The sequence below is a fragment of the Columba livia genome, chromosome 12 (genome assembly GCF_036013475.1).
Source record: "Columba livia isolate bColLiv1 breed racing homer chromosome 12, bColLiv1.pat.W.v2, whole genome shotgun sequence".
In the NCBI taxonomy this organism is placed as follows: domain Eukaryota; kingdom Metazoa; phylum Chordata; class Aves; order Columbiformes; family Columbidae; genus Columba; species Columba livia.
The window spans coordinates 2,743,704-2,762,862 of NC_088613.1; the positions used below are offsets into that span (position 1 = coordinate 2,743,704).

At 43.5% G+C, this 19,159-nt stretch overlaps 1 protein-coding gene across 9 annotated transcripts in view; it reads left to right on the forward strand.

Annotated features, from left to right (window-relative positions):
• ACSL4 (acyl-CoA synthetase long chain family member 4) overlaps positions 1-19,159 on the forward strand; it is a 54,064-nt gene that overhangs the window by 11,249 nt on the left and 23,656 nt on the right. For 3 of the 9 annotated variants that reach the window (XM_005511836.3, XM_005511837.3, XM_065077234.1), the window contains exon 3: positions 18,841-18,901. The gene's annotated coding sequence lies outside the window, so the exon portion shown is untranslated. The other 6 variants (XM_065077231.1, XM_065077233.1, XM_065077230.1 and 3 more) reach the window with 5 other exon arrangements.

Consider the following 19,159-nt stretch of genomic DNA (forward strand, 5'->3'; position numbering starts at 1 on the left):
CTACCCTTGAAGTTCTGAGTCGCAGCACACAGTCCTCCACCACAAACTCTGCACGTGCCATTTTCCGAGCTTGCTGAACAACCTCCGCGGGCAGGACGGACTTAAAACTGCCAAGAGGAAAGGTGCCACTGCCGCTGTGCTCCGCTATCCTAAAATAAGACTTACGTGACTCTTGACTTTTCTCCTGAAGGGTGTTACTGTAAATACTAATCAATAATGCTTAAAGGAAACAAATATCCATAGTGCTGTTTGTGGCCTTAATAATGAGATAAACAAGACAAAGTTGGTGAAGAGTAACATCTCTTCTTAGGCCCAGAGATAACGTTGGAAGAAGTCATGAAAATAATGCTCAAAAATTTGGTAAGAGATAGAATTTCTCAGGCTGTTTGTCTAGTGAATATAATGTATCTTTTGTTACCCTGCCTATTTTTGCAAGAACTTTTAATTTTCTCAAACTGCTACAAGTCTTTTACTTGAAAATGCCTCTATTGTATTTTAATGAAGTTAAATTATCTAGGTACCATGGGTTAAGGCTGAAATTCCCCCAGCATCATCTTTCTTAACTGTCATTGTCCGGTAAGAAAATAGGTCTGTAAGTGATACTATTCACCTGAACAAAAAGCAACTGTCACCATGGTGCTTGTCAGCTGTGTGTAATCGTGATACCTGCGCTGGCCTTTGGAGCCAGGTACCAGATTACAGATAGTGGGATGGTGTCTGTTTTCAGGCAGTTTGGAATTCTGAGTCCAAGACCAGCAGGAGCAGAGAACGCCTCACAATGCAGCCATTCCCCACCCCAAATATTCCCAACTAGTTTTCAGTCACAAGCAGTTACTACAACAATAACAAGTATTTCTGCGTACAATTCACATATGTAGTGTTGCGCGAATAAATTAAATCGTTGACTCCAGAAGTCAACTTGCAAAACGACTCCTGACGGAAATTAAAGTACGGACATTAGAAGTATTGTGTAAATGAAGCATATTCTGTTAATATTTCTTGCATATATGACATTATTTAGAGCCAAGGAACAACATGTACAAATAGGTAGCAGCTGGCAAAGTGGTTGTGTAAGTAGAATTGTCTTTTGTTTTAACGACAAAAGGGAAGTCAGTGTCACAAGTGCTTGCATTTAAAACAGTCACAGTTTTGTTAAGGTTACCACAGTATTAAGGATTGAAGTTCACCTGGACTCTACATTAAAACTGCTTTTACTCTACACATCTGAGCGCTGAGTCAAACCCTTGATCTCACGGGAAGTACTTTTTAAGGAAAGAATTCAAATATATTTTTGGTAAGCCATACTTTGTATGTCATTTCTGGTTTTTCATGGATAGACATTTTGTGTACCAGAAATGTTTACAAATGGAAACAGATCAATTTAGACCCCCATATTTTGACAATGAAGTTATTATGCAAAGGAAGTATTTACTTGGTGACTGAAAAATGCTACCAAGAATGTAGGAACTTGTCACTCTGGCATCTTTGTCCATGAACACAAGAGCCTGTGTAGACCTATGTTGAATGGAGAGATAAAAGTGTCCCTGTGGGATGTTTTGTAGGTAACTTCTAAAGGACCTGATAAAGGTGACCAAGAAATAAAAATCATGTAAAATGAGATTCTTACAGGTAGTTCATCCTGTAAATCATGACAAAGTATGGAAGCTGCAAGACTCCCTTCTGAGTTCAGGAGCAGCTGGAGCAGAACTGCTGGAGCATGGCAGGGCAGACTGGCAGCTTGCTGGAATTTAGACAGGACATGTAGAATACCTGAAGACTGGAAGGCCACCCAGTTGCTTGGAAGCATATATAATCCTTCTGTCCTTGGGCTGGAGCTTTGTGTTGGCACTCCAGAATTTTACCTTCTGGGCACAGTGATGTCTGAAAGAAAAGAGAATATATCTGATGAAAGCAGGATCAGTTTGTGCAGGTTCTTACAGGGATATATAATCATAGAAAGAGATGTTCCAGAAGTCGTTTACAGTTTGGGACAAACAAAACAAAACATAAGGGAGTTTACAATAACAAGAAGATTTTACAAGACTTGCATAAGTAGATTCTCAATTCATCACCAAATAATTTTCAGAAATTACTCTTAGATGTGATTTTACATGAATAAGTATAGAAAAGAGCTTGTAGTCTGTCAGTGCTAAGAACTATCAGTTGATTTATGGTTTTTGCTTTAAGAAAGAACCACCAATAAACAAAGACAGACATAGTTTAATCTTTGTGTAATAGTTAAATTGTTACATAGGAAGCCAGTTATTCTAAAGTAAGTATTCCTTCATGCACCAAAACATGTTCTGAACATAAGATTATGTCAGTCCTTCATGCAAATCTACTGGTGTAGATTTGCCTCCAAAACTTACAGGAATGACTGACTACAAACAAATGAGCCAAGAGTTGAGTCATCCGAATCTTATCAGTGTTACTGCTCACATTACACATTTGGAGGAATACACGCACATGCAACTCTTCCCAGCAAGAACGATTTGTATGGGAGGACAACAGACGATGTTGTTTGTACTTGCTTGCTACATACTCCTTGGAAATTACTTGAAGTGGCACCCAGCCCATAGATGTACATGATTAGGACTTGTGGTATTTTTTTAATCGAGTATCATATTTTTATAAAAATTGAGCCCAGCTGACAAATGGGAACAAAGTTAAGGTGAACAAGTAGTTTTTCTTTGCTATCTAGGTTCTAAATAAAAACAAATCATGGAAAAAAGTATCGATTAGGAGGTTGGCCTGGCTGTTTCTGTCAAGACAAACTTCTGCCATGGCGTATGTAAATAGAAAGACTATTGAGGTCAGGCAGGTTCTCACTGAATTTTGGTCTTTGCTCTAATGAATTACCCAAATGTTTTCATGCTAAATTAGGGCACCGTAGTGTTTAAAATGTTATGATTCCCTTAAAGGAAACTGTAAGACTCACGAGATCCTGATGAGAAGAGTATGGAGTAGACAGGAAGAAGACAATTATTAAGCTATATTTTTAGCCATGCTCTATCCTAATCTAACAGGATCTTTACAGTAAGCCTGGCCTGGTGTGGCTGTTGCTAACTGTGGTTCTGCACTTTAGACTGGATCTTGTGAAAAATTGAGGAGACATTTCATTTTAATAGCATTTGATATTATTTCTTTTGAACATCTCTAGGCAGCACTAGAACATATTTCATTATGTGAGAACTACTCGAAGTCCTCCTTATAATGCCTGTTCCAAGTTCCCTCCGAAGTCCAGAAAATAATTTGTAGGTACTTTGTTTTGTACAGCAATATCATGATTGTACGCTTGCATGTGTTCTACTAATAAGACACGTAACGGCACCAACAAAATTAGAGTGCCAAATCTCTCCCTAGATTTATTGTCGTATGGGCCAGAAATACCTCTTGTCAATATTCCTTTCCTTTCTTAAACTGTATATTCTTCAGTCAGGAATTCCATGTTGATATAGCATCCTCTTTAGGATCTAATACTCTACATCTCTGCTGCTGATGGGGCTTTTCAGTTTTGTCATAAACTGGACAGTAAGGCAGCACGGAAACTGCATTCTCATTTGACTTTGTGTAGTGTGCAAACCTACCGATCTCAATGGCACGGTCTATGAAGTGCTGATTTGACCCATGATCAGTAAATAACTGGGAGCCCACTTGGATGAAACAATCAAAATCCAAGCAGAAACGCGTGAAGCCGCGTGCTGGTGTAGCTGTGTGCTCTTGAAGCCCGCTGGGCTGTACATACTGAGATGTAGTGCAGCCCCTGTGTCTGATGAATTAATTGAGTATATCACCATCTCTGAAATGCCGCGGATATTTAGGTGTTGTGGGGCATAATAGGTATCTTGGTGACGCTACAAGTTGTCTCTCTTGCCTCCTAAGCAGCAGAAAATTACTGTCAGGCATCACCTATGGAAAAGAAAATAGCTCTAAACTCTGCACGGATCTCAGCAGGTACTGAACATGATGTTTGTACAGAATGTAAATGTTATGTCTGCAAGCAGGCACATGTTTCTGTTCCATGTGTGGAATATGGCTTAAAACAAAGATTTAATTACCTAATGCAAGTAAATGTTCAATGTTTGCAAGTTGCTGCACATTTTCCTACGTAATGACTCAGAAGGAGAAGTCATATTTGTGTAGGTCAGGGTAACAAAATCGGTTAGAGGTTTTCAGTTCAGAAGACCTATTAAACTTGGTCTCTGCCTCCCCCCACTCCTTCCCCAAAAGGCCCCGTAGGTTGGCTGCAGACACCAGATGTGATAAAGGTATTTTTATCCTTTATGTAAAACAGCGAATTTGGTTATTTTATGGCAGCTGTTATAAACAGATTTTTTGCAGATAATTTTCCAAGCTGGTTCCATGTCTAAGAGTAAGAAGGGAATGGAACCAGCTTGAACAAAAAGCTTGAAAGAACAATTCATACATAATGGAAGTAAGGCCCCTTCTCTTAAAACACTACCCTTTATTCAATAGGCCATCCCTCAACTCTCCCCTACCTGAAATTCCTCCTCGAAATGCACGTCCTTGGAGAGATCAATAATCTTTTGTGTCACCAAAGGTGACTGACCGACTGCTACGTTGCTTTTGCTGTGTTTTCTTTTAAAACTCGAGAGTCAGTTTAAAAAGATCTAGAGTGAACAAAACCATATTATTCCTGAGGAGCAGAGTTAATGCGGAGGTCTAACATGCCTCACCCTTGTTTTCATTATGTGCTCCAAGTTTATTGAGAAGTAGCAGAAATACAATTAAAAAAAGAACACATTAAAACTTTACTAGCCTGAGACAAAACTGAGGCCATTTTTTTTTTGGGAGTGCGTGCTACAAAATGGCAACTTTTATTTTACGAAATTTGTTTTCCAATGTTTGGATTCTAACTGTACAGTCTGTGAAGAAACGGGATTGCATCAAAGAAATACTTGATTTCACCAGTCACTGCTTCTACTGGAAATAAACAACCCACAAGGCTCCAAATATTGATTTACTGCTTAGCTTAGAGTGCTAATGTTATGCAATCCCTTTGCTGATATCAGGAATGAGGTGAGAAGCTGTTGACTATTTCCAATCTTGCCCCGAATCGTGGGTGAAAAGCAGAGACGTTCTAGATTCGCTTTAGTCTCTCCTCAACAAACCTTTCTCTTGCTTCTTTTGGAGCTGTGTAGTGAAAATGGAGTTGGTACAGAACAACTGCACTGTCTGGAAGTTCTGTTCTACTGATCACACTCCACCGAGATCATCGCTGGGTTTTTCTTACTGGAAAGACACAAAGCAGTTGCAACACGGGAGAAAATGGGAGTCCTTTCATTGAGATTCGTTTTTAAAGATAGCATGACATACTGTTACGTAAAGGCAGCTTTAATTTTTGTTTGTGGACTCCTAAAATGTTTGCAAAGGCTCTTGTAGTCAAAGTCAGCTTCCTGACAATGGGCTTGCTCTTCTTAGCTACCTGTTTGGAAGCCTTTGGAAGTTTCCACTTATCCTCAGGGTATTGCTAGTTGACCATAGCTTTATATACAGAGAGCAGATAAATCTGTTTCTGCTTTGCTTTCAAAAAAGAATGTTTGAAAGCTTACAAAGAACTGGTTTAAACAGAACTATTTCCGATGACAAATAGAAGAGCAGCTGCGGCATCGGTGAATTCAGTCAGGCATTTGCACACCTGTAGCTACAGGAAAGGTTTCCCATAAGTGTTTTTTCTAAAGCCTTCACAGAACAAAGAACATTTGACTCTTCAGCTGAATACTGTCTCTGTAGTAAGTCTAATTTTAGGACGCATTATTGTAAATATAACCCGACAGGTTGTATTTTTTCCTTAGATTGTAATTAACCAAAATACATTTCCAACTTTGCTGAAATCATTAATTTTACCTAGATGTCCATCCTTCTGAAAGAAACAAAGCATTTTATGGAGCACCCCTGACAATGCCACTGAACCTGGATGTCATTCAGAGGTGCCCCGCTTAGGGACATGAGTGGACAAGGCACCAGAACTGAGCTTCTTGCCATGGCGCGCAAGGCCAGCTTGGCCAGGGACAAGAAAAGGTTGGTGAGGCCTCCAATAGTGAGGGCATAAAGGAAGAGGTGAGGGAAGAGTTGCTCTCTGTAGGAGTACACAGCCTGCAGCATTGAAACCCATGTGGGGGGAAGAACGTGCCGTCTGAGATAGAGAGATGGAAGCTCCCATGTAAACTTGCTGGGGTGCTATGAAACTGCACCTGGAAAACTTTAGACTTGTCAGCCTAGCAGAGAGATGAATGAGGTAGTAGTGCAAGGAATCTGTGATACAAATCCCTAAAACAAGGAGCGGCATGGAGACAGTTAAGAGAGAATGATAATTCATGGATAATTAACGTAGAAGTCAAGGGCTGTCAAATGGAAACACCACACAGAAGGCTCACAACCTACTGAGGTGATTTTCACACAGCATGAAGTTACGCTGTGGAACTACATTGAGCTGTAGCTGCCAAAACCCTACCTGGATGAAGGACACATCATGGTAAATCCAAGCTCAGTTAATTCAAAACCTAAGACTATAGGATGTGTAAAATAGTTGGAACAAATTACAAATATATTCTCTTACACATTTACTGTTTATGAGAAAGGTTTAGAAAACAGGCTAATACATTAGTGTTTTTGATGGAAAAAAAAATGTAGCAAGTTTGTTTGCAGAGCCTTTCCTAAATAGAGGGAGGTTAGATCAAAAAAATATTGAGTCTGCATAAAGGAGCATCTTGCACAATCCAGGCCCTCTCATTAGCGTTGATCTGACATTAGGCAAAACAATGGGGTTTGAAACAAATTGGAACAAAGTGAGAGTAATAACAGACTGCCCTAATTTCATATAGCCCAAGAAAAGCAAAAATCACACGGTGACTCAGTCCAGCCTCCATCCGAGGAAGTGATGCACTCCTTGCTTCTCTAAGAACTATTACATAGAGCCTCCACATCGCGTATGCAGTTGTTGACGGAAAACTTTAACCTCCTGCAAAGTGTTGTCTTTTATAGGAGCAAACTTTTACCCGATATAGCTATGGCTTATTTTGTAGTTTTGCTTTTTTTCACACTCTGTCTCACTCCATATGGGACGGGGGAGGATTGTGCTGGACTTCTGCTCGGCATAGATGCAACGCAAAATGTTTCCTCTTCTTTGGATGTTGTTAGGAAGTGGCTCTGCGTCTTGTCAAACGTTATTTTGTGCTAGTTCTCTTCTGAAGAAGCCCGAGACTCCAAAACATGTAAAACCATCCATCTGGCAAACTCTGGAATGAATCACAGGGATATTTGTGGCCTCTGGCTTTTTGAACTGCACTGAGTAATCCCAGTTGCTCTCATCAGTGCTGCCGCTGAGACTCATTTATTGTGCTCCGAGTAAAGACCATAGGGTCTCCAGCTGAGCGTGGTGGTCTCCAGATGGTCAGGAGGCAAAACTGGGGAACAAACTGTGCTGTCTAGTCCAGCCTCAAAGATCTGGACTAGTGGCGGTGCTTCCAGTTGGAGCTGCTAACAGCAGCAGGGGCCTGTCTGTGCTTGGGGAGGCTGGGGCTGCTGCTTGAAGTGGTTTCCGCCATGTGCCCATGTCTGACTGTCCCTCAGCTTTTGTAAGCCTCACTGGAAAACTAACCCAAAAAGAGTACAGCGGCATGGCAGCCGCAGAGCTCCGCCTAACCCAGGGCTGCAGCCCGCTCTCCCGTCACATCCCGCTCCCCCGTCAGGTGCAGACTCCCTGGTCGAGGGGGCGTGTGTCCCCGGACAGCACTGCGAGGGGCACCGGCGAGGCCCGGGTCGGCCCGTCCCCACCCCGCCTCACCCGCTCCGGCCCGCAGACCCCCGGCCGCGCCGGGCTCGCCCCGGGCCCACCCCCGCCCCTTCCCCCGCGCGGCGCGTCACGGAGGCGGTGGCGGGAGGATTGGCCGGCGGAGCCGGCAGAGCGGGGGCTCGCTCCGCCCTCCCTCCCCCCCGCCGCTCTCCTCTCCCCTCCTCCCCCGCGCTCTCAGCCATTTTAGCAGCCGGTACAGCCGCGGGCTCCGTTTTCCGCCGGCAGCGCCGGGACCGGGCGGGGTGAGTGCGCGCTTGGTGCTGCATAACGGTCGGGGCGCGGCCGGTGCGGCCCGGGGAGAGCGGCCAGGGAAAGGGAGGGCAGGGACGGGCAGGTCCCCCCGTGCCCCTCGGCAGCATCTGGGATGAGGTGAGATGAGGGGCGGGAAGGTCGCGGGGTCCCCTCCACGGGGCGGCGAGCGGGGCCGGCGCTCCCCTCCAGACCCTCCTCCGCCCCCGGCGGGGGTGGGACCGCGGGCGCTGCCGCCTGGGCGGAGGCAGCGGGGTCAGCTGAGGGAAGGAGCGGGGGGGTTACATGGGGTCAGGTCCCTCCCGGCCTCCGTGGAGCCGCGGGCCCGGCGGATGCGCCAGAGCCCGGCACCCCGGCAGGCCTGGGCAGGAGCCGGTGGCGGGCACTGGAAGGGCTGCCTGGAGATGCAGAGTGTGGGGCCGGGCTGGCTGCCGAGACTAAACCTGCGCGGGAGCGGCCGTTCTCTGCGCGGAGGCTGCTCCCCGCGCCGGGCGCTCCCTGCCCGCCGGAGCATCTTCGGCAGCTCCCGTGAGCCGGCACCGCGGCTCGGCCGCCTCCTCCCGCTCGTCCCCAGCCTCTTGTCCGCCCCTGGCCGGCCGCAGGATGCTCTGCCCGGCCGGCTGGCCCCGCGGGAGATGCTCGCTCCTTGCCCTGCGGTAGCAGCGGCCCCGGCTGTGCTGTGCTGCGCTCCCCGGCCCGCCCGGCGCATCCCCGGCGCTCTGTCCTCCACGGAGCCCCCCGCCCCCTCCGAGATGCAGAGAAGGAGGTTGGGCTCAGGATATGGTCTGATGCTGATGTAGCACACGCAGTAAAATGTGATTCATTGCTCAACACTACGCACAAGGCATATTTTTCTATTTCACGTCATGAGAGCACCAGCTAAAGTAAAGCGAGAAGCTGGTAGAATGTTTTTGTTGGCCTAAGATGAGTGTCACTTGGTGGTGTTCTAAAATATCTTTGTAGGCTTTGTGGATTTTTTGAGGCTTATTTGGAAAGCAAATGTGTGTGCAGTGCACACCTCCCCAGTGTCAGCTCCTCTAGTGCTGCTCTTGTACCTGATGCTTAAATGGAATACTTGGAGCAACTCTTGAGCTATTTTGTAATATAACCCCATTCTAACGTAATTGTTCCATATTTCCTTTTATTTATTTCAATGAAGATGCTCAGTAAATATATATGGAGGCTACAGAGAAATTTGGTGTGAATTAAGGATTGCTTCATCTAAAGTAAATGGGCAGCTGTAGTCCCTGGTGGTTGTAAAAGATGATTGTCAGGTTAAAGATAATATCTGCCCATGTTTCATTGCTCTTTTGATCTTGAACTGCTGTAGCATAAAAATAGAACACACTTTGTAATGTATTGTTATCGACAAACTTGCATTTATAGCCTCACCAGTTTGAAGTGCAAAAATTAGCGAATAAAGCTACAAATAGGAATTGGAAACATATGACTTTTTTTCTTTCAATGAAGTTCTGCTTTTTGAATCTTCGGGATTTGTCATCTCAGACCAACCGCAGTGATTAAAGACACTTTTTTGTTTTGTTTTGTTTCTAAGATGTGAAAATATTAACGTTATAAAAAAATAAATCCTCAAACCAATCTTTTATCCCAAACAAGAGGCACAATTAGCAACGTTCTACAGGTTCGGAAAGATTTATTTTGTTTTCTTTTGCTATTCAGGCATGGATACAAAATTTGCATTTTAATGCAGTTCTACAGAAGCCTTAAGTATTTTCACATAAAAGTTATTTTAGAAAATATTGTATTTTTAACTTGCCTCTCATTTCCATTTGCCAGTTCCCCTTCATTGTTGTCTTAAACTACAGAACTGTATAAACTTGCAATAGACAACTTCCTCCCCCTGTGGTGATGGTTTCATGGGGTGTTAATTATTTGGCCGTTTGCATCTCATGCGAACTTTACTCATGTGTTACCTTTAACTCTGTGTGTAACGTATAGTGTGCAAGTGCCAGCGTTGGCCACTGTCTGCTGATTGAATATTCAATCTAATGCTTATCAGCAGCTGTTCATTTTCAGCATAATAAATTACCGGTGTTCATGGATGGCGCCTCCTTCTAACATGAGGATTATGCTTCAGCGCTTTTGTAAAACTAGAGAAACCATTCTCGAACACATCACTAAGGCAAGGCATTAGATACAAATATATTCAAAGTGATGTTAAGATATGTATCTAGTAACATAGGTGCAGCCTATTAGACTGTTTTAAATGAAGTTAATACCCAAATGAAACAGTAAACAGTAGCCTAAGCCAAGTAAACATGCAAAACCTGTTGAAGTTAATGATTAACAATCAGAGTTAGGTAGTTAACATGACAAATAAATGAATGTTTGTTTATAAGAAACTGTTCTTAATAAGGAATTACTTAAGCTAAAACGGAGTTGGACCTCAATATTAAAGGAAATCTGCATTGTATACGCAACAGAGCGTGTGGTCATTGTGCTTCAGGACACTGATTTTCCTCAGGAGAGGAGGAAGTGTCATGGAAGAAGAGAAGCCATTTCCCGAGAAACAAATTGTACAGTTTTGTTCCATTTGTTCATGTATTGGATCATTATTTGGATGGTGCAATGTCATCCACCCTTTTTGTGGAAGGCACATCTCTAAAGATGGCCATGCTGTTTAATTTTCCGTCATTCTACAGAGCCGGGCAGTGAGTGCGTTGGTGTCCCTCTTCCTTTTGGAGTCACCCCTCCCTGGAGGTGGGACCTTTGTCTGCTGCCCTTCCATGGGGAAGGTGCTTGGTGGGACAGGCCAGCTGTATGGAGCGGCCCGAGGAAAGCTTAAGAGATTATTTCTCCCGTGCTGGTAGAGCTGTGCTTTGCAGTGAGTAGGCGTTGTTAACACTTCGGTATTGCTTTCATTTTCTTTCCTGCTTTTTTTCAGTTGGAGATGGGGAAGGGAAATTAGATTGTCCATAATCTGTTGACACGCATAGTAGCTGCATGTTTCTTCAAACTCTTGAGCTCGGTAGATAGCCACATACTAGCGCTGTGTTCCGCTTTCATCTTTCTTTATTCCACAGCCACTCGCTCACACTCAAAGCCCAGTCTGGAAGGGGTGTGGGAGGTTTCTGTAAAGGTCTCTGCAGATGAAGCCACCCCGGGCCAAGGCCCCTTCTCACAGGCTGCTCTCTGTGGTGTGTGTTGTGAACAGGGAGAGCCTTCCCGTAATCCTGGATGTGCTGGAACAGCGACCAGTCGTTGCTTGTTCTATACGAACGTGAACTAAAGGATGCTGTATGGAATAAGCCTCGCGCTTGCAGAGAGGAACGCTTCTGGCCGGTTGCCAGAATAGCTTGGGAGATGTGGTTTCAGTTTTCTTTTCTGCAGCGGGCACCTAGTGCGATCCACATTGAGCTGCTTGGCCGAGGTCGACAAGAAGAGTTGGACAGAACTTAAGTAAACTGCAGTAGATCTGCTTGCCCTGCCCCCCTTCTTCTTAGTGCTATCAATTCCTATCTGATACTTCATACAAAGTGTACTTGTAATCAAGATATGGCTTTAACAATGTGCCAGGTGTGCATAATATTTTTTACCTGACCAAGTGCATGATACAGAGGTTAGGAATGAGAGGTGGGGGTGGAAATTCCTTCTGCTACTGTTGCTGTTCCTAAATAGGAGCCTTGCTACTATTCAGGCTGCCGGGCTGCTTTGGACTCGTAATAACTTCTGAGTCAGGACTAAACTTGGTGCTGGCTTGTAGTTGATCTTTCGTGGAGGTTAGATATGAAGATTTTGAGTGAGCACGGCATGTTGGTACAATTGTCTGGAGAGTTATTTTACATTTTAAGATGATCCCAAATATAGGAGAAAGCTCGGAAGGCACATTGAACCATTTTCAGTAAGGAAATAAATAACAGAAGCAGTGTTGGGAAATGGAGGAGCAGAACGAGTAAGGAGAGGTGTTTGTGGGCATGGGCAGGGAGGGGTGTGAAATGTTTTCCTTTAGCCAACATGTTGCCAGAATGTCAATTTGTATAATGGATTGTTTTTAAAGTTTGTTGCTGAAGTTGGAAGTGAGGTTGGAGCTAATGCCACAGCGTCAGAAAGTCACCATGCATGGTGTTTGCTTTGCCTTTGAATTAGTAGCTGTGTCATGCAAAGAACATGAGGAATTGTTTGTCTCTTTCTTTGCTTTGGATAGAGCCAGGCACCTGGACTTGCCATTGAAATCAGAGTACTGGTCACCTCAGTAAAGTACTTTGCAGGGAATCCGAGGTACTGAGAAAATATTTTTCTCTCTATTTAAATTTAGCACATTTTTTGTAGTACAGTTGATACCAAATCGATGGATATTGTGTGGCTGGGAGTTCACTGGGCTTCAAGGTGAGATATCTTTATCTCCAAGGTAGAGATAAAGTGATCCACCAATTATCACAGGTTTAAGAGTCTCGGATTTAAAGTGATCCAAGGTGGATCCTTGGTAATAGCTTTAAATCCGAGACTTGTAAATCTGCTGTACTTGAGTACCACTGTTCTTCAGTGAAGACAAAACTACTGAACTAGGATTTTCTTCATGTATATTGGTGTGACTGTTGATTCCCTAGAGAATGTTACTGCTTCATCAGTTGACTATGTTTTTCTAAAAGCATACTTGTAACTTGCCTTTTAGATGATAGATTTATAGATCTTTTAAAATTCTTATTATAAATTCATTGATTTTACTTGAAACTGTGTGATGCTGCAGCTCGTCTCATGGGTTTTGCTTATTACTTTTGTTAGTGTGCAGTGGAAATGCCCATATTCCCATACACTGATAGCTCAGAATGTTTTATAGCATAGGTGTGTAACAGCAGTTAGAATGTTAATGTCTATATCAATTTAAAAAATACATAGGTATGCTTGAAAGCCTGTGAAATTACAAATAAGTTGACATGACAAGGACAGACTTGAAATAGCACTTTACATTCCACTACCTATAGTCTTAAAATTTGGGCTAATTAGTCTTTTAAATTATTGTTTTAATCATTCTGAAGTGGTATTCAATTTTATCTCTCCTTACTATAGAAAATAAGATGGTGAGTAATACAGTTACAGACATGCTTGTGTTCTGAGGATTTATTTTTAAAATTGTTTAGATTTATAATAGATGTATAATTAATTTTAAAAATATCTGTTAATGCCGTGTTTAGCCTCCCTCATTGTGCTTTTGGTCCATCATGAAGAATGATTTTTGAACATCTAGCTGATGGTTATGTTTTGCAAAATGACTTGTTAGATCTGTACAGCAGACCTGGTTGGGGATTTTATAGCTATTTTTAGACAATGTGCAACCCATTTTAAAATGAAACTAGTATTAGTCCAGTGTGCTCTGATCCTTGTTCTACTTAGGTAGGTGCTTTACCTAACCGTATAACATTTAAAATTTAAATAACGCTTAATAAAGGTGACATATTCTGGGAGACGTGACAGTACCTTCAGGTAACATGAAAGAATGGTTACTGTGTTTGGTTTTTCTGTTTGTTTTTTCCTAAACCACTGTTCTGTGCATTGTAAGATACAGGACGTGCATTCTGCACCGCGTCTTCGCTGAGGTTTTCCTCTCTACGTGCAATTACTCATTTTCAACTCTAGCTCCTGCAGCGAGGTGTCTGGTTTATAAAACAGCTTATTTGTGTGCTTGCTGTGTAACTTTACGAAAGTAACTTGAGTAATAACAGTCCTTTTAGGTGAGATTCTCGCTGAATCTCGTCGTTCCGTGGCAGAGCAGGAGCTGGCGGTGTGCAGGGCTGGGCTCTGCGCAGTGATGCCCATTGGCACACATGCAGTTTTACATCTCCGGGCTGCAGCATCGGGGTTATTGGGGACTGAGCCCTGCAGAATTCCTGCGTTTTCATGCAGAAAATGTTGACCCTTAATGCAACTCCAAACAAATATCAAAGCGTGCAAGAGCTGCTGCTTCCTTCCTATTTCCTTCCATTCCCAGATATTTGTATTTTTAGCCATCCCTCTGTACACCAGAGCCCTCACACTTCTGGAGCTGTTACATTCCTTATGCACCTTCTGCTTGGCTTCACTGTCAGAAATGGCGAGTAGCCCATAAAATAGCAGAATAACTGTCCTCCTTGGTAACTTAAGCCTTTTTAAGGGCCTTGTTTGCACAAATCCTGCTCATTGGAACAGAAAAATATTAGCATAGAGGGGAACTGAATAAATTAGTAAGAATGCCATACCACAAAGAAATTCTGTTCTGTGTCGGTACTTGTTACGTGTTTGCTTTGTATTTCTCAATTCAGTTTCTTGGAAGAGAAATATAAATCAACTTAATGGTTTCTGCAGAGCGCACATGTGCCCTAAGGCACTTCTTTTATGGCTGCCAGAAAATCTTTGTTACGTATCACAGTAAGACCAGACTTAACACCTCTGTTTGGTTTTCTTAAAGTCTGCTACTGAAAGTGACTTTTGCTTAATATCCATCAGTTGCACAAATGCTTTTAGGCACAGAAATGCTGCAGTACTGATATATCCCATAGCTTTTCCAGGGATTATTTCCCACGTTTCTTGCTGTGGAACCCCAAGCTGTCAGCAGCTGTATGACCACGGGGCCACGCTCAAGCTTTTTGCATGGGGAGAGCCAGCTCTTCATTCCATTGTGTCTCTGCTCCCGCAGCATCAACTGGACACAACTGTTGATGCCCATCCTGAAATTGTTCATATTGTCCACTCTGCTGTAACATATGAACCATGTTCCTTGGCTCAGGGTACCATGTACTTGATGAGCCTGAAACTAAAGTCAACCGCTTGCTGGTCTTTTCAAGAGAAAGCTCAAAGTGTGCTGTGCTTCTGGAAACCGAGCTGTTCATTCTACATCCAGCTTACTCGGGTCAGTAGCAAGCTTTGTATACAATGGCATGTGCAAGAATAAGAAGCTTCCAAAAGAAAGGAATTTATTTTTGTGCTTATGTAATGATTGCTTATCTGGCTACAAGTCTGGTTTGATATTGTAAATAAATTACTATTTTGTAAATTTTATTATGTGCATTTCTGTACACTAAAAGCCACCAGTACAGCTTGAACCAGAAACATCTACTAGGAAAGTTGTGTTTAGAGAAACAGGCAGCAAACAATGAGGGTTCAGCCGATGCTCTGCACTGTGGGTTTCTCACGCTCTGTGAAATATGAAGAGTGCTCATTCTGTGTCAAGTCAGGCTACGGATGAGCAGGTACTGCAAAACATCCCGTCTAACTTCACACAGTGCTGCACCTATTTATGGCAGGTGGCACACATACAACTGGATGAGTCTTTTCAGCGTCCTGTGGAGTGAAGCTGGTGGTGAGACCACACAGAGCTTGTGCTGCGATACCTGCTGATAGGAGGGTGCAAGTATCTTGCTTGAAAGAACAAGCAAGTTGGTAATAGCTTTAAATCCGAGAAGTTCAATAAGGCCAAATGCCGGGTGCTGCACTTTGGTCACAACAACCCCCTGCAGCGCTCCAGGCTGGGCGCAGAGTGGCTGGAGAGCAGTCAGGCAGAAAGGGACCTGGAGGACTAATGGACAGGAAGCTCAACATGAGCCAACAGTGTGCCCAGGTGGCCAAGAAGGCCAACGGTATCCTGTCCTGTATCAAGAATAGCGTGGTCAGCAGGACAAGGGCAGTGATCCTTCCCCTGTGCTCTGCATTGGGGAGGCCACACCTGGAGTGTTGTGTTCAGTTCTGGGCCCCTCAGTTCAGGAAAGAGATTGAAGTGCTGGAGCAGGTCCAGAGAAGAGCAACACGACTGGTGAAGGGACTTGAACATAAGACCTATGGGGAGAGGCTGAGGGAGCTGGGCTTGTTTAGTCTGGAGAAGAGGAGGCTTAGAGCTGAGCTCAGCACTCTCTAGAACTACCTGAAGGGCAGTTCTAGCCAGGTGGGGATTGGTCTCTTCTCCCAGGCAGTTAGCAACAGGACAAGGGGCCATGGGCTTCAACTCTACCAGGGGAAATTTGGGCTGGATATTAGAAAGAAATTCTTTACAGAGAGAGTGGTCAGGCATTGGAATGGCTGCCCAGGGAGGTGCTGGACTCACCGTCCCTGGAGGTTTTTAAACTGAGATTGGACATGGCACTTAGTGCCATGATCTAGTGAACGGACTGGAGTTGGACCAAGGCTTGGACTCAATGATCTCTGAGGTCTTTTCCAACCCAGTCTATTCTGTGATTCTGTGAACAACAAACTGGTGTAGCTGGTCAGATTTACTGAAACACTGCACATTGCATAAGCAATCCGTCAGGTACTTTGTTGTTTCCTCTCTAGTAGTTATACATGCAATGATTTCTGAAAATGTCTTACTATGTTCAGTGTATCTAAAGTACATGATAAGTAGAATACACACTGAGTCATTCTCAGCAAATGTTTTGTCTTGGAAGCTAGAGGAGTCGAGCAGCCTGGGAGCTGTCACTGCTCCAAATGTGCCGGTGAAGTATGAGGAGCTGGGAGCTGCGTATCGCTGCACGGTGCGTGTTGGCTCATAGAAAAATGATGAATGAGGGCATTTGTTTCATAGCTTAAACTGTTAGCTTGAGGGTCAGCGTCTGTCCCCTGCACCCCACAGGAAGATTACTAACTCCTGACCTTCAATAAATATCAAACTGTGCATAGTAAAGTATTTTGGAATATATAAAATGAATCTGTATTAAAATTTTAATAAGACATTTCAGTGTTTGGGAATGGGGTTGTGGCTTTCAATAAAGATTAGGTTAGTTATGCTGCAGCTGCTGGTTGCTTTTTTTCTAATACTGCAGTTCCATGAACACAGAGTTCACAAAGGCTGGAGCCAGCACTGCTCGCTCTGGCTCAAGGGAGGGGACGCACTGGGACAGCCACAAATGGGTGGAGGTGCCTTCTTTCAGCAGCAGCTCTGTTTTGTGCCTGTTTAAAGTTCTCGCAAAGCTCCAGTGCGGAGGTGCGAGTAATCCCATGTCAGCTGAGCTCAGCCGAGGTGACGGCTTCGTCCCCCGTGCTGGCACTTCTGTGACCGAGGGGGGAGCCACGTCAGACAACTGCGACTTAAAGGTTATGGGGAGTTGGCTGCCTGCGAAGTCTGCAGCCCGAGAGAACGGTCCAGCTGGGGTCACCGCAGTCCGGGTTCGCATTGAGCTGGCAATTGAGCTGTTGCACTGTTTTCACCTCTTTGTTGGCATCTCCGTTAAACTGAGTTCACATTTATGTCAATTCAGTAATTTGCTGAATTTGTGTTACATCTTAAAATTTGCTTTAAGTACTAAACCATCTAACCTCTTTTCTGTTCTTAGTATGACACTCTTTGGTTTTGTGCACAGTGAAAACATACATACTTAAAAAAGAATCACAATACTATATAGGTAAGGTGTAGTTTTACAATGTCTTCCACAGCTTTCATTGTTACATAGAGGAGTTGAGGCAGTAAATCTGCAGCTAGTGCTAATGTCAAGTAACAGCAAAGCGATACAGCAATAGAAAGGAAAAATGAAAGAGAAGCAGGAGATCCTGGTTTGTGATGTCTGTGGTATTTTGCACTAAAAACAGAGGTGAGGATGGAGTAGTTTCTGTCCGTCCATAGTAGCCCATTAGTTTGTCATTTTGCACTTTACTTTCCATGAAGACAGATGTATGTACGGCTGATTCATACTGTGTGTTTACACAGTATAATTTAATACTGAATTTAAGATAGCCTTGGTTTTGTGCCTTTGTGAGGCAGATGTGTTTAATTTTCATAATGAAAATGGGTTCTCTGTTTATTTCACAAGCATGCAAATAGTTTTCCATTTTTATGAGCTCTTCTGTTGAAACAACTTGGTCAAAAGTTCACCATAGGGAAGAGGAAAAACTGGAAGGTGAAACTAAGCTCGTTCTTCAGTAAAAGGCAGGATGAGAAGGGGGGAGATGGAACAGGGGCTGGAGCAAGGTGCTGCCTTGGAAAACCATTGAAGAGCATCCCGCCTGTACGAGTGTGCTACTTTTTGACATTCCGGGATTGCCAGTATTCAGTCTGGCTTGTTCATGGATTAGGCGTCATCCTTGCTGTTCACGTTCATATGAGGAGCTGTATAGGCTTTCAGTATTTCACTGAAGCTTGGTCTTTCAAGCATATTTTCCTTGCATGCCCTTAAATAACAGTATCTATGCAGCGTAGATTACAGCTCCATAAAACCTGATGGAAAAAGCCTGCTAAACAGTGTGGCAGATTCAGTCTAACATAACTGAAGATGAAAACTTGTTCTGGTGGTGAGCCGAGTTCGGGTTATTTGAATGCTCGAAGATGGTTTGATGAACAATAATCACTTGCACAGAGTGACAGAAGTAAGTGCTGGACTCTCCAGATGACATTACCTGATGGGAGATCAGAGGGTGACCGCTTCCTCTCCCATTCTCCAGCGTAAAAATATTGCGGTTAATGACCTACACCCACTTCACAAGTTATTGGTGTTTGGAAGGTAATCCTCATTAAACTCTGCACCAAAAAAGTAGATTTTAGAACTTTGTGTCAGGTCTAGTGTTGGGCAGCGTGTTGCATTATTCAAGCATCTGAAGGCACTCAGAACACAGAAATCAGGGGAAAACTGAGAATGATGATGTAATGAGTTTCTAGTGGTATCTGCTGACCTAAAGTAAAGTACATGATCAGCCTGTTCCGTGTTTTCAAGTAGCAGGTAGTATTTTGTAATTGTACAAATGGTGTTGACAACAAACAGCTGATGAAGCTCATGTTACCAATCCAGGAAAATGTTTATATATGTTTATAACCTAAGAGATGCCTGGAATTTTCACTATTTAATGTTCTTCCTTTTTAGATTTTTCATGAATTTATTGACCTGCTTTCCTGGAAGCATTTGAATTGCACTTGTGTTAAAGGTAAGCAGTGACTTGGTTTTTTGTGTGCTAGTGGGCACTAAGGTTGGCAATAACTAGGGAGTGGGCATTTAAATAACCTGTACTTAAACCTTCCAGCGGGTGACTTTGTCCTACTGTCACTAAATGATCAGTCCAAATACTGATAGACTCGGAGTGGGGACTGTGTATTTTTAAGGTGAAAATGGAAACGTGTTCAGACAGTGTTAGCTTTTTGAGCATCGCTGCGTTTGTTAACAAATTAAATGATATAATTTTTCA